The sequence below is a fragment of the Podarcis raffonei genome, chromosome 3 (assembly GCF_027172205.1).
Source record: "Podarcis raffonei isolate rPodRaf1 chromosome 3, rPodRaf1.pri, whole genome shotgun sequence".
Taxonomy (NCBI): Eukaryota; Metazoa; Chordata; class Lepidosauria; order Squamata; family Lacertidae; genus Podarcis; species Podarcis raffonei.
This window is the reverse complement of record NC_070604.1, coordinates 100,557,129-100,568,623: the sequence shown is the minus strand read 5'-3', so window position 1 is coordinate 100,568,623 and position 11,495 is coordinate 100,557,129.

Genomic DNA, 11,495 nt, shown 5'->3' with positions numbered 1-11,495 from the left:
ACAGACATATTTGCCTGCTATCCTTATTTCTGGCCCCTTGCGACTCATTCCACTGACAACAGACTAGAATTCAAAGGGGGGCATGAGCTACATTGCTGGTTAGTGTGTGTGTACAATAATAGTTATGACTTTAGAAACAGTCCAGTTGGCTATCAGGCAGTGACCCAAAAATGAGAGGAATATTCCTAAGGAATGGTATTCACGGCCACAAATTATAGCGTATGTCAGCTATTGGATAATTTTCTGATGTTAAAAGACCAAGGTTGCAATGAACATTCTGCATTTTGCAAATGATTTGCTTGAGGTTCGTCAACATTTTAGCGGTTTGCCATCTCCTCCTTCCCAGAGAACTGGGGAAGAATGCATTTTCTACAAGCAGTTTGTGGCCTGCAGTTCTCTACTCCAAGGTCAGAGCAGATACAACTCAGAGACTGTTGCTTTTTTAAGAGCGTCATAAATATCTTCCCTCCATACTCCAAATACAGTGGTACCTCGGTTTTTGAACGTAATCCGTTCCGGAAGACCGTTCAAGTTCTGAAACGTTCGAAAACCGAAAACTCAATAGCCGACAGCTTACACTCAGCAGAAGCCGTGAAACACATTCAACTTCCGAGGCGTGTTTGAAAACCGAAGCATTTACTTCTGGGTTTACAGTGTTCGAAAACTGAAACGTTCATCAACGGAGATGTTCAAAAACCGAGGTACCACTGTATTAGCTAAGTTCTACCCTTTACTAAATTTAGGATTATGGGGAGTCTGCCTCCCCCTAAACTTCATAACAAAGTGTAGTTCATGTGCTGTTTCTGGAAGGGATCCAAATCTGTGCAGAAAGTCCTCTGATCATTCCAGAAATCACTATGGACATCCCAACTGGAACCTGCCACACACACCCATCTCTAGCCCTTGTCTTCTTCTGAGTCCTATTGTGGGGAAGCCCAAGGCTGATCTGGTTTTCTTGCTTTTCTTTCCACTGCTTCTCCTGGTGCCTGTCCAAAAAAAAAAAAAAGCTTCCACTCTGCAAAGTTGCTTAAACCATTTTAACAACTGACCCAAGCAAGCAATGTCAATTTGAGAAACGAGGTAAATTTGCCTCCCCAGTGACTTCATGAACCACAGATACATGTTCAAAAGATACGATTATGGATAAACACATTCCTTTCATTGCCGGCTGGCAGTTGACCCAGGTTTGGTTTGAATTACAGACCCATCAGACTGAAGCAAATAACTAAATGGAACGATATGGGCTCTTTTGAAGTGTGTGCAAATCAGATTTGAGTGATAATTAGCAACAGATAATTGAAGTCTACTGTTTATTTGCACATTTGCTGTTACTGACGAGCCGCTTGGATACAGACGTAGGGCGAAAATGAGCACGCTGAAAGCAGATGAAACTGAGTCACGGCTCCTACTTCCATACTCAGAGCAAACTACATCTTATGATGGAAAAGCTAGGGATGATTTTCCAGGGTTTTTTTGTTTACTAAATACAGTCACAGGGACACCATTTTCCTGATTTAACTTCCCTGCCTTCTCTCTCTCACACACACAAACCATATTCTCTGTAGGGTGAAAATACAGGCATAGTATAGATGTTTGTATATATATTTTTCCCTCTGGAGCAAATTGCTTCAGCAGAGCAATTTAGACTGGGGAAGCATGCAGGGGGAAAGGGTTAAATGCTCCCATTCCCCCCACCCCCAACTCCCCCAGTCACATTAGCGGCCTCTCTCTGTAGCATGAGCTGCATTTAGCTTTCAAACAAAGTTGAGAGGAAAATCACAGATCTCCCAGCACGGTGGGCTGCACCAGCCATTAGACAGTGAGCCATCTGCTGACGAGCAGTGGAGAAGTATTGGGGGTGCTGGGGCACATGATTCTGTGTGCCACGTGACTTGGCCTGTGCCCGCCCGCCAAAACTGGTCTGCTGCCCTCGGTTGCAGTCAGAGCTGTCTTAATCATAATAATAATAATATTTTATTTTATCCCGCCCTCCCCAGCCAAAGCCGGGCTCAGAGCGGCTAGCAACAGTAAAAGTAACACAGTTTACATAAAATCACAATCAATTAATTGAAATACATTCTAAAATCAATTCAGAATCAAATTAATGGCAACCATTGGGCTAGAGTTCTATGAGGATTACCAAAGGAGGGGGGTCAGACTGTGCCTTGGCAAAGGCCTGGTTGATCAACATAGTATTTGTGAAAAAAATAGATAGACAAGAACAAGAAAATAGTAACTTTACAGGATTTACATGATTCTCCATTTAGTTTATGATTTTCCTAAGCAATCTTTTGAGCAAGGTATGCATTAAAGCAGAAAAATTACATTTGTGACCATAAAAATGCAATATGACCCTATGTATTTTCATTCCAAAATAACTCTAGAATAAATCCAAAATAACTCTAGTAGCTTGTATCAGTAATTGCCTTTTGTTAATTTGCTGAATTAAGCCTTTGAAACATTTAAGCATATGCGGTGCCGGGGTGCAAAGATTCGCCTGGCACCCCCCCCCCCGGTTGCCCAGTACCAGGCGTGCAGGAGGACAGAGCTAGCTGGCCACCTCAGCATCTTGCTGGCTCAGTTGCCCCCGAACTTGCGGCGCAGAGCAGCCCACAGCAGACAAGCTTGTCGCAGTGCTCCAACCGATGGGTGGGCTCTTCCCCAGACTCAACTCTCGGGCCCCGGACTCTTGGCCTGAGAGCCTGGCGCCTGGGTGCCCCACACCCCTAGCGCCTATGGGTAAGACAGCCCTGGTTGCAGTGGTGGGCACCACAACTGCTCAGGTAAGATTCAACTGTAAGATAGGCTATGGTACTTGGCTTTGGCTGATAAACTTGCACAACACTGTAGAGTGTTGCATGGAAAATTAAAATAAGATACTTTCACTGCTGATTGGTTTATCTTTATTTCTTTTATTAACTGTCCCTCAGAGGAACCTCAACCCCGAGTAACTCATACGTCTTTTCGGCTTGGTTATTTAATGTAACATGCTGCTATTATTTTATGCCTTATAGACACCATGATTGCACCTTTTATTGTTGTTTGTATTCTTTCATGTTATTCTTAATAAAAACGTAAATTATGTAAAAAAAATATGTGGAAAATTTCACTTGCACCGAAAAAATACTTCAGTGTGTGAAATGTGGCAAGATGCTAGCAAATTTACGTTTGGAACCATGATAGGTGTTGAGGTATTTAGAAACAATGTGTGCCAGTTTTTTTAAAAAAAAAACAGCCACTTCATCATTATTTTTCAAAACATGGATGGACAAACAGTTTTTGAAGAGCAAGAAAACTTTGCTGTACCTATGACAGAAAGGAAGAATGGGCTGACCTAGCTTGTTCACAAAGCCGCTCCAAATGCAACTTGGATTCATTGCTTTCTGCACTAGCTTCCAAATATATGACCGAAGTCCCACATTCCATTCTAGGAAATCATGTGAAAATTGTTGATTTCATTCAAAATTAGTACTCATGATAGAAGTTCTGTGCCAAGAATTGGGTTCCAAACACAACATGTTTTTTACACATAGGAGTGAAATGATAGTCACAGGGGAAAGTGCTCACAAGGCTATTTGAACTGAACCATGTGCTTCTTCCTTAACCTTGATAAGGAAACAGACTGTTCAGTGTATCCCTCAGTTCGCTTTGTTAACAATTGTCAAGGCTGAGCCGAAGAACCGTCTACAAAAAGAATAGATTGCATTGCTGCTGGTTGCAGCTTGTTAAATGATGGCTGAAAATTGGAAGGGTTTGGATAATTTGCAGTTATCTATTTGGAGACAAAATGTCAGGACAATAGAAACACTGAATGGATAGCAAATGAAAAATGACTTTATAGATATGTGGCATGCCTTTATAACATATTTACAGGAAACGATTCAGACATGCAGCCTTCAGTAATGCATGTCCAGGTGTAGCAGGGTGTATTTAAAGGTAAAGGGATCCCTGACCATTAGGTCCAGTCGTGACCGACTCTGGGGTTGCGGCGTTCATCTAGCTTTATTGGCCGAGGGAGCCGGCGTACAGCTTCTGGGTCATGTGGCCAGCATGACTAAGCCGCTTCTGGCGAACCAGAGCAGCACACGGAAACACCGTTTACCTTCCTGCCAGAATGGTACCTATTTATCTACTTGCACTTTGACGTGCTTTCAAACTGCTAGGTTGGCAGGAGCAGGGACCGAGCAATGGGAGCTCACCCCGTCGCGGGGATTCGAACCGCCGACCTTCTGATCAGCAAGTCCTAGGCTCTGTGGTTTAACCCACAGTGCCACCCGCATCCCAGGGTGTATTTAGCTAACCGCTAAAACTTATTCTCACATTGTATGGGAGTTTACTATATGATCCCAGTTGTTCCTCAGCAAGTGGGGCTCACAGTGATGGGTGATGGTTTCGAAGTTCTCCATTTACAAGCACAGTTTGAACCTACACGATATTCATTTAGGAAAACATCAGAAGGTTTTCTATTGGGAATAGTGCCAGGAAGTCTAAAGGAAGAAGACATGACATTATATTTATATGCAACAGTAGCCGCAAGGCTAGTGATTGCAAAAAAATGGAAAAGTGGTATAATACCAACAAAAATAGAGTGGCTTGCCAAATTATTGAAGTATTACAATATATCCAAAACAATGGGAGAAATCAGAAGGATACCAAAAGAGAAGATAGACAAGGACTAGAAGGTGTTTAAAGGATATTTGCAAAATCATATTGAAAAATCAGAACTCCTATTAGAATAAATAAGTTCTGTCAGGGAACTGCCATAGGAGCCAGAGGGAGAGGGAGGGCTCCAGAGGGATTCCGGAGAGCGTCCCGGGGGGGAGAGAAGCAGCCCATCTTCTGGGGAAAGAAATCAGCGTAGCACCAGTGGAGAAGGGGGGCAGAAGGGGGAATTGGCGAGGTGGCTCCATGACTCCTTGCCGGGGACCAGCGGGGAGAGCACGGGTCCTCCGCTGCCCACACCCTCCCTGCGCAGAAGACTTCCGCGCAGGGAGAGTAGGAGGAGACTAAGCGTCAAAGAACTTCTTTGCTGGAAGAAGTTCAAGAAACGCCCACTGACGGATTCTGCCAGCGATTGAGACAGCCACGGGTGAGAGGCTGTCCAGACAGAAAGGGTTCACCCAGGTAACCTAGCCAGGAGTGGCGTCGATTTACCCACAAGCAACCCCTAGAACCATTACAAGTTCTGTTATAAATACTGAAATACTAAATAAGATAGATAACAATGTGTAACAGAAAAGGAAGCAAAAAGTTCATTTAAAAGTGTGTGAAAGAAAGTAATAGAAGTGGAAAGAAATTGCAATTGTGTAGATTGGAAGTCTAACACAAGGGTGGGGTGAGGGGTGAGGGGTGGTGGTGGGAAATGAAGCATGTGTGGGATTGAGTGTGGGTATGTATGAATATTTTTAAGGACTGTATGAAATGTATGTTTGTTTGTATATTCGTAATATTTATGTATTAATGTTGAATTATTTTAATAAAATAAATATATATATTTTTTAAAAAATGAACCTACACAATCACCCATTTAGCTTTCGTTATTGGCTACCATCCCCAACAGGCACTTGACACAGGAAGAAGATATGAGATCAGGGGAAGGAGGGCTAAAAGCTCAGCCTCGCTCCAAAGTCTATGCATTTATGCGCCACATGAAACCAACACCTGAACAGGGATCAAGAGTGTCTAGATTAGTAACGTGACTCAATTCAAAGTGCTGGTTTTGACCTATAAAACCTTACAGCCTTATATCAGGACTCCAATACCTGGACTCTGCATTCATCATCGGAGGCCCCTCTTTGTGTGCTCCCTTGGAGAGAGATGCGAAAGCGAGCAACACAAGATTGGGCCTTTTTAGTGGTGGCTCCCCAACTGTGAAATGCTCTTCTCAGAGAGATGCACCTGTACCATCACTTTAGTGCCCAGTGAAAACATTCCTTTTTTTGCTCTTAACTGGTGTTCATCTTTTAGTTGAGTGAAGTCGGGTGTGCCCTTTTTATGCTATTGTAGACTGAGCACGTTCAGTTAATGTATATTCTTTAATCTTTTGATGTATTTCAATTAGGTATTGAATGCAACATTTTTTGTAGTGGACAACAAATACATATAATGCATATTAACTGGCTCTAATTCTAAAAATTCAAAACAGGCAAAGATTGGTATAAACATTTTTATATCTACAGTATACAGCTTGTCAAAAGGTAATATAGTTTCTCCCTCTAGCGGCAGGATTGAAAACTCAAATAAACCTGCATCAATTGTGGATGGATAGATAATCTTTTCTTTGTTCAACAGAAAAAAAACTTATGTATCATTATTTCTAATAGCGAGGCCAACCTAGTTTTTATAGAGTTCACAGCAAATTGTTTCCTGATTTTTAGTTCAGAAAGGCAGCAGAGAGTGCAAATAAACAACCAGGCGCTGTGGGTTAAACCACAGAGCCTAGGGCTTGCTGATCAGAAGGTCGGCAGTTCGAATCCCCGTGATGGGGTGAGCTCCCGTTGCTCGGTCCCTGCTCCTGCCAACCTAACAGTTCGAAACCACGTCAAAGTGCAAGTAGATAAATAGGTACTGCTCTGGCGGGAAGGTAAACAGCGTTTCTCTACGCTGCTCTGGTTCGCCAGAAGCGGCTTAGTCATGCTGGCCACATGACCCGGAAGCTGTATGCCAGCTGCCACGGCCAGTAAAGCGAGATGAGCGTCGCAACCCCAGAGTCGGTCACGACTGGACCTAATGGTCAGGGGTCCCTTTACCTTTACCTATTTACCAGTAATCCAACTGGCCACCAGTAGCATTTATCTTTTCGCTTTCTCTCCGTTTCTCATTTTTCCAAATTTAAGTTCAGTTCTCCATATTTCCACATCAGTTTGCAATGTTTTTTTAAAAAAATCTTCCTGCTAAAAATTAATCAGAATTTTAGTCAGATTTCTCCTACTATACATTAGTTTGTATGCAATTTTGCTGATATGTGCTTTTTTTGCAAAGCAATTTCCCCTAATTCAATCCATTTTTTATGGTATTTTCACTAATATACGTACTTATAGGCACATTTTACCTTAGCATATACATTCTTACACACATTATTTGGCTGGAGAACTGCATTGCAAAAATTGGGAAAGTGAAATTTCCAAGGATTTTCTGCTTATTATACAAGGAGCATTCATCCTGATTTGACTGTGTGCTGTTTACACACCTTACCATTAGTCCTTCGTTCATCCCACACTTCCTCATTTCCCCATCACATTTCAAACCCACAAAAGTCAGGTTTTTTGTTTTTTAATGTGGCTTGGTTGCTGCAGGCAACACGGCACTTTGATCCGCTTGACTTGTGCAAACATTAAAGTGTGCTGAAATCCTTCAGCAAAATATTGACAGTCTGGAAAAGTGACTTAACGTTCTTAAAGAGAATGAACGATGTTCAACCTGCCACTTGCCAGCAGATGGCAATAGAGTGATGCTGAATTCATTGAAAATGCTTCATCAACTGCAGGTCCTGTACGGAATTTCCTTCCCCCACCTCTCCCTATAAAGCAGTTTATTTATCTGAGGCTTCCTCATGTGAATGGCTGTTTCCTTGATTATTGTACTTAATTTGCTGCAAGTAGGATACTGATCAGTCAGTAGATGCAATTCAGTGGATCTTCCCAAAGATGCGGTAGCACGCGAGCTAGATACCAGTTCAAATCTTGGCAGAGAGTCCCATAATAAGATTCCTTTACACCCATGTAACTGGATTAGTTGTAGTTTCTAGGTCACCTTCAAAGGTAGCCCCACATAGAGCGCATTGCAGTAGTCCAAGCGAGAGATAACTAGAGCATGCACTACTCTGGCAAGATAGTCTGCAGGCAGATAGGGTCTCAGCCTGCATACCAGACGGAGCTGGTAAACAGCTGCCCTGGACACAGAATTGACCTGCACCTCCATGGACAGCTGTGAGTTCAAAATGACTCCCAGGCTGCGCACCTGGTCCTTCAGGGGCACAGTTACCCCATTCAGGGATTGCAACAGAAGAGACAGCCCCTGAAGCTTTAACAGTTGCATGCCCCACAAGAGGTTCATTCAGCCTTACAATAAATCTTTTAGTGTGGCAGGACTTGTTCTCTGGAACTCCCTGCCTATTGATATTAGGCAGGCATCTTCAAAAAGACGTTTTCCAGCTATTTTTAAGGGAAATTGCCTCAAACGACATTGCCGACATGGGTTGCCATATGTCCAGATTTTCCCGGACATCTTAGTGATTTTTGCCCGGACACTGCTTCCAACTGCAATATTCTGGATATGTACGGGAAATTCCAGACATATGGCAACTCTAGCTTTCCTGCTTCGTGGATTGAGAAGGGCTAACTTCTGGACTATGCAGAAGTAGATAAATTAACTGGAAGGATTCGAAACCTGCGGGATCAGAGATTCTTAGAGGACTGGAGTAAATATTTGAACTGTTTGAAAAGCAATTATGATAACCAGATTACGCTAGCAGGACTGCAAAAAGTTCCGTAAGGAGGACTTTGTGAAATATTGCAAGGAAGACTTTGAAAATAATTATTAGTTAAGGACAATTAAAAGTAATAGAGAAATTAAGAAATGCAGAACAAGTGATAAAGAACGGAACATCTTCGGAGGTTGTTGACGGAAGTCCAAAATATTGTATGAGATAAGAAGATATGTCAAATGATTGTTGGAATTTACATGTTAAAAAATTAATAAAATATATATATTAAAAAGAGAGAGAAGGGCTAACTTCTTCAGGCCTGGCCTGTAGCTCACTAGGCCCCCAAGTTCCTCTGTCCTCCTCCCAGTCGGCTTCCCAGTAGTGAAGCATAGCCTGCAGAAGGACACTTCTCTCCACATCCAGCTGGTTGCTCCATCCCCCAGGCATTTTCTCCCTGCTTTCTTGTTGCTCCAACAGTATGCCAGCCAACCCCTCTCCACCTTCCCTCCTGAATTATAAGGAGCTGTGAAATTTCAAGTCTAATAGCTCCTTCCCAGCTGTTTATTGTCTATCTGCCTTCCCCAGCTGCTCCACAGGGAGAAGCTGCCTGTCTCGTCTGTCAACAACTCCTGTTGACATAATATAAGAAGAGCCGGCCAGATCAGGCCAATGGCATCCTGTTCTCACAGTGACCGATCACACACCCAGGAGTGTCTTACCCATAGAGGCTAGTGGCACAAGTTCTGCAGGGCGCCAGGGTAGAGGTGGAGGCTGGACGCAGCGCCTCTTGGCATCAGCTCGTCGCCCTCGCCCTCCTCTGCCATGCCACACCGAAGCAGCGCCGCACCCGAAGCCTCTGTCTGCCGTGGCCACCGCGGCACAGAGCGGCCAGCTGAGCCAGGGGGCACCACGTCCATCCTCCGCCTTTTCCCTGCCATAGGAGCCACCCTCCAGCCGCTGCCCGCCTCCTCCAGCCCCGCCAGCAGTGCCATCCTCCCTAAATAACTCTGGGAAACAGGAGGGGCACAGGAGGGAGCTTTGCACCACAGTGCCGGATATGCTTAAGACGGCCATGCACACACCTGCAAGGAGGATCTGATCGCAACAGCACTCTGCCCCCATTCTGCCCCTCCTAGTCCTTCGCAGTGACTGCCGCTTGCTTCAGTTTTTAAATGTTGTGTTTTTGTACACAATGTTTTGCAGCCCTGCAGCTTCTTGGTGAAGGACGGCTAAGAAATAAGTTAATAATATTAAAATTAAGAAGACCTGGGCGATGGTGGGTGAACGAGGCCTTGAGCACTGCACAAGCTGCCGTTCCACATACCCCAGTTGGTGAGGTTAATTTTTAAACAGTTGGTGAAATGTTGTCAGACAAGTAGTTCTTTGGCCTAAAGAACTGTATTATCTCACCTTTTAAGACCAGTGAAGGGATGCCTGCTGTAGAATAAATGAATACAGCATATAGCAGATCAGGAAGGTCTATTCAGCAGCATGTAATGCTGCAAGGTGGACAGAAATCCTTTGTATGAGAATAGTAAGGGTCGTCATCATCATATTTATATCCCATCCATCCAACTGGGTTTCCCCAGCTACTCTTGTGTATTTCCCCAGCGCTTATGAGAAATGCTAAGACTAAAGAGCCCTACTGGATCTGGCGGCCAAAGGCCTTTCTAGTCCACCATCCTGTCATCACATTGGCTAACCACTTGCCAATGAGAAGCCCACCAGCAGGAACCAAGTTAAACAGCACTCTCCCCTCCTTGGGTTGGCGTAATGAAAGCAGAACATTGGACTAGATGGGTCTTTAGCCTGACACAGAACTTTGGTTGCATTCTTAGGTTCTTACTTGCAAGTCCCACTGCTATACTGCAGTATGCTGCCTCCAACGTTAGAAGCAAAACATATCCTTATCCCATGAATTTGTCTAATCCTCTTTTAATGCCATCCAAAGTAGTGGTCATTACTGCATCTTCCACAAATTCAACAAATTATGCAGAGTGAAAACGTACATTTTCTGTCTTGAATTTTTCAACATTCGGCTTCATCAGATGGCTTGAATTAACAGACAGAAAGAAAACCTTTCTTTCTCTGTACCGTGTATATAATCTTATAGACCTGTCTTGTCTCCACCTAATCTCTTCTTTTTCCTGAAGTACAAAATGTTGTAACCTTTCCTCACAGGAGAGCTGCTCCAGTCCTGGGATCAATTTTGCTGTCCCTTTCTGAACCTGTTCCAGCTCTGTTGGAGAATAGCTAAAGCCTATGAATTAAGTTACACAGGTCTTGGTCTGATCAGTGTCTAGCTGGGAATCCACTTAGAAATCCGTATATATTTGTTTTTAATACCATTTTGGGAGAAAACCAGGATATAAACGTAATAAAAATATACTGCCACTGTGATACTTGAAACTAAAAAAGAAATCCTTTTCAAAACCTAGTTATTAATCTTGGGTAAATCAAGACAATCACAGATAACACATTTTTCCCAAATCTTTGGCTGTATTGCAATTGTTGTTTCAATTCGTAGTCTCCAGCTAAACATTTCCTATCCATGGGTTAACAATATATTTTACCAACGTGTTGTCTTTTAACAGTATTTATCCAACATAACAAAATAAACTGCAATTTGTTATACTTTTTTTTACAAAACATTTTATAAATATTTTTACAAAATGTATACAAAGCAATTTCAAGTGAGACATACTATACAAATGAAAGTATTTAAGCAAATAAAATCCATACCACACTGACAACAAGTGACACATCCTCTTTCAGTAAAGTCAGTCTGTAAGGCCTCCCAAATCTAACAGCTCAATTATGCTGACATTGTTGAATCAGGTTTTTTTTCATAGTTGCCAACTAAAATTTTCTTTTAACCTTAGACAACATGGAAAGACATCCAGGAAGTAAAGAGACCAATCCTACAAAGCAGTTATGCACAAATAAATGGTCTTCACTGGATTCAGGACCATGTGCTGCGTAACAAATTCACACTTTTTTTTTTACAACAAAAATATTTTTACTGCATTACCAATTAAAATATTCAGAGCTCTAAAACCAAGTTCAATAA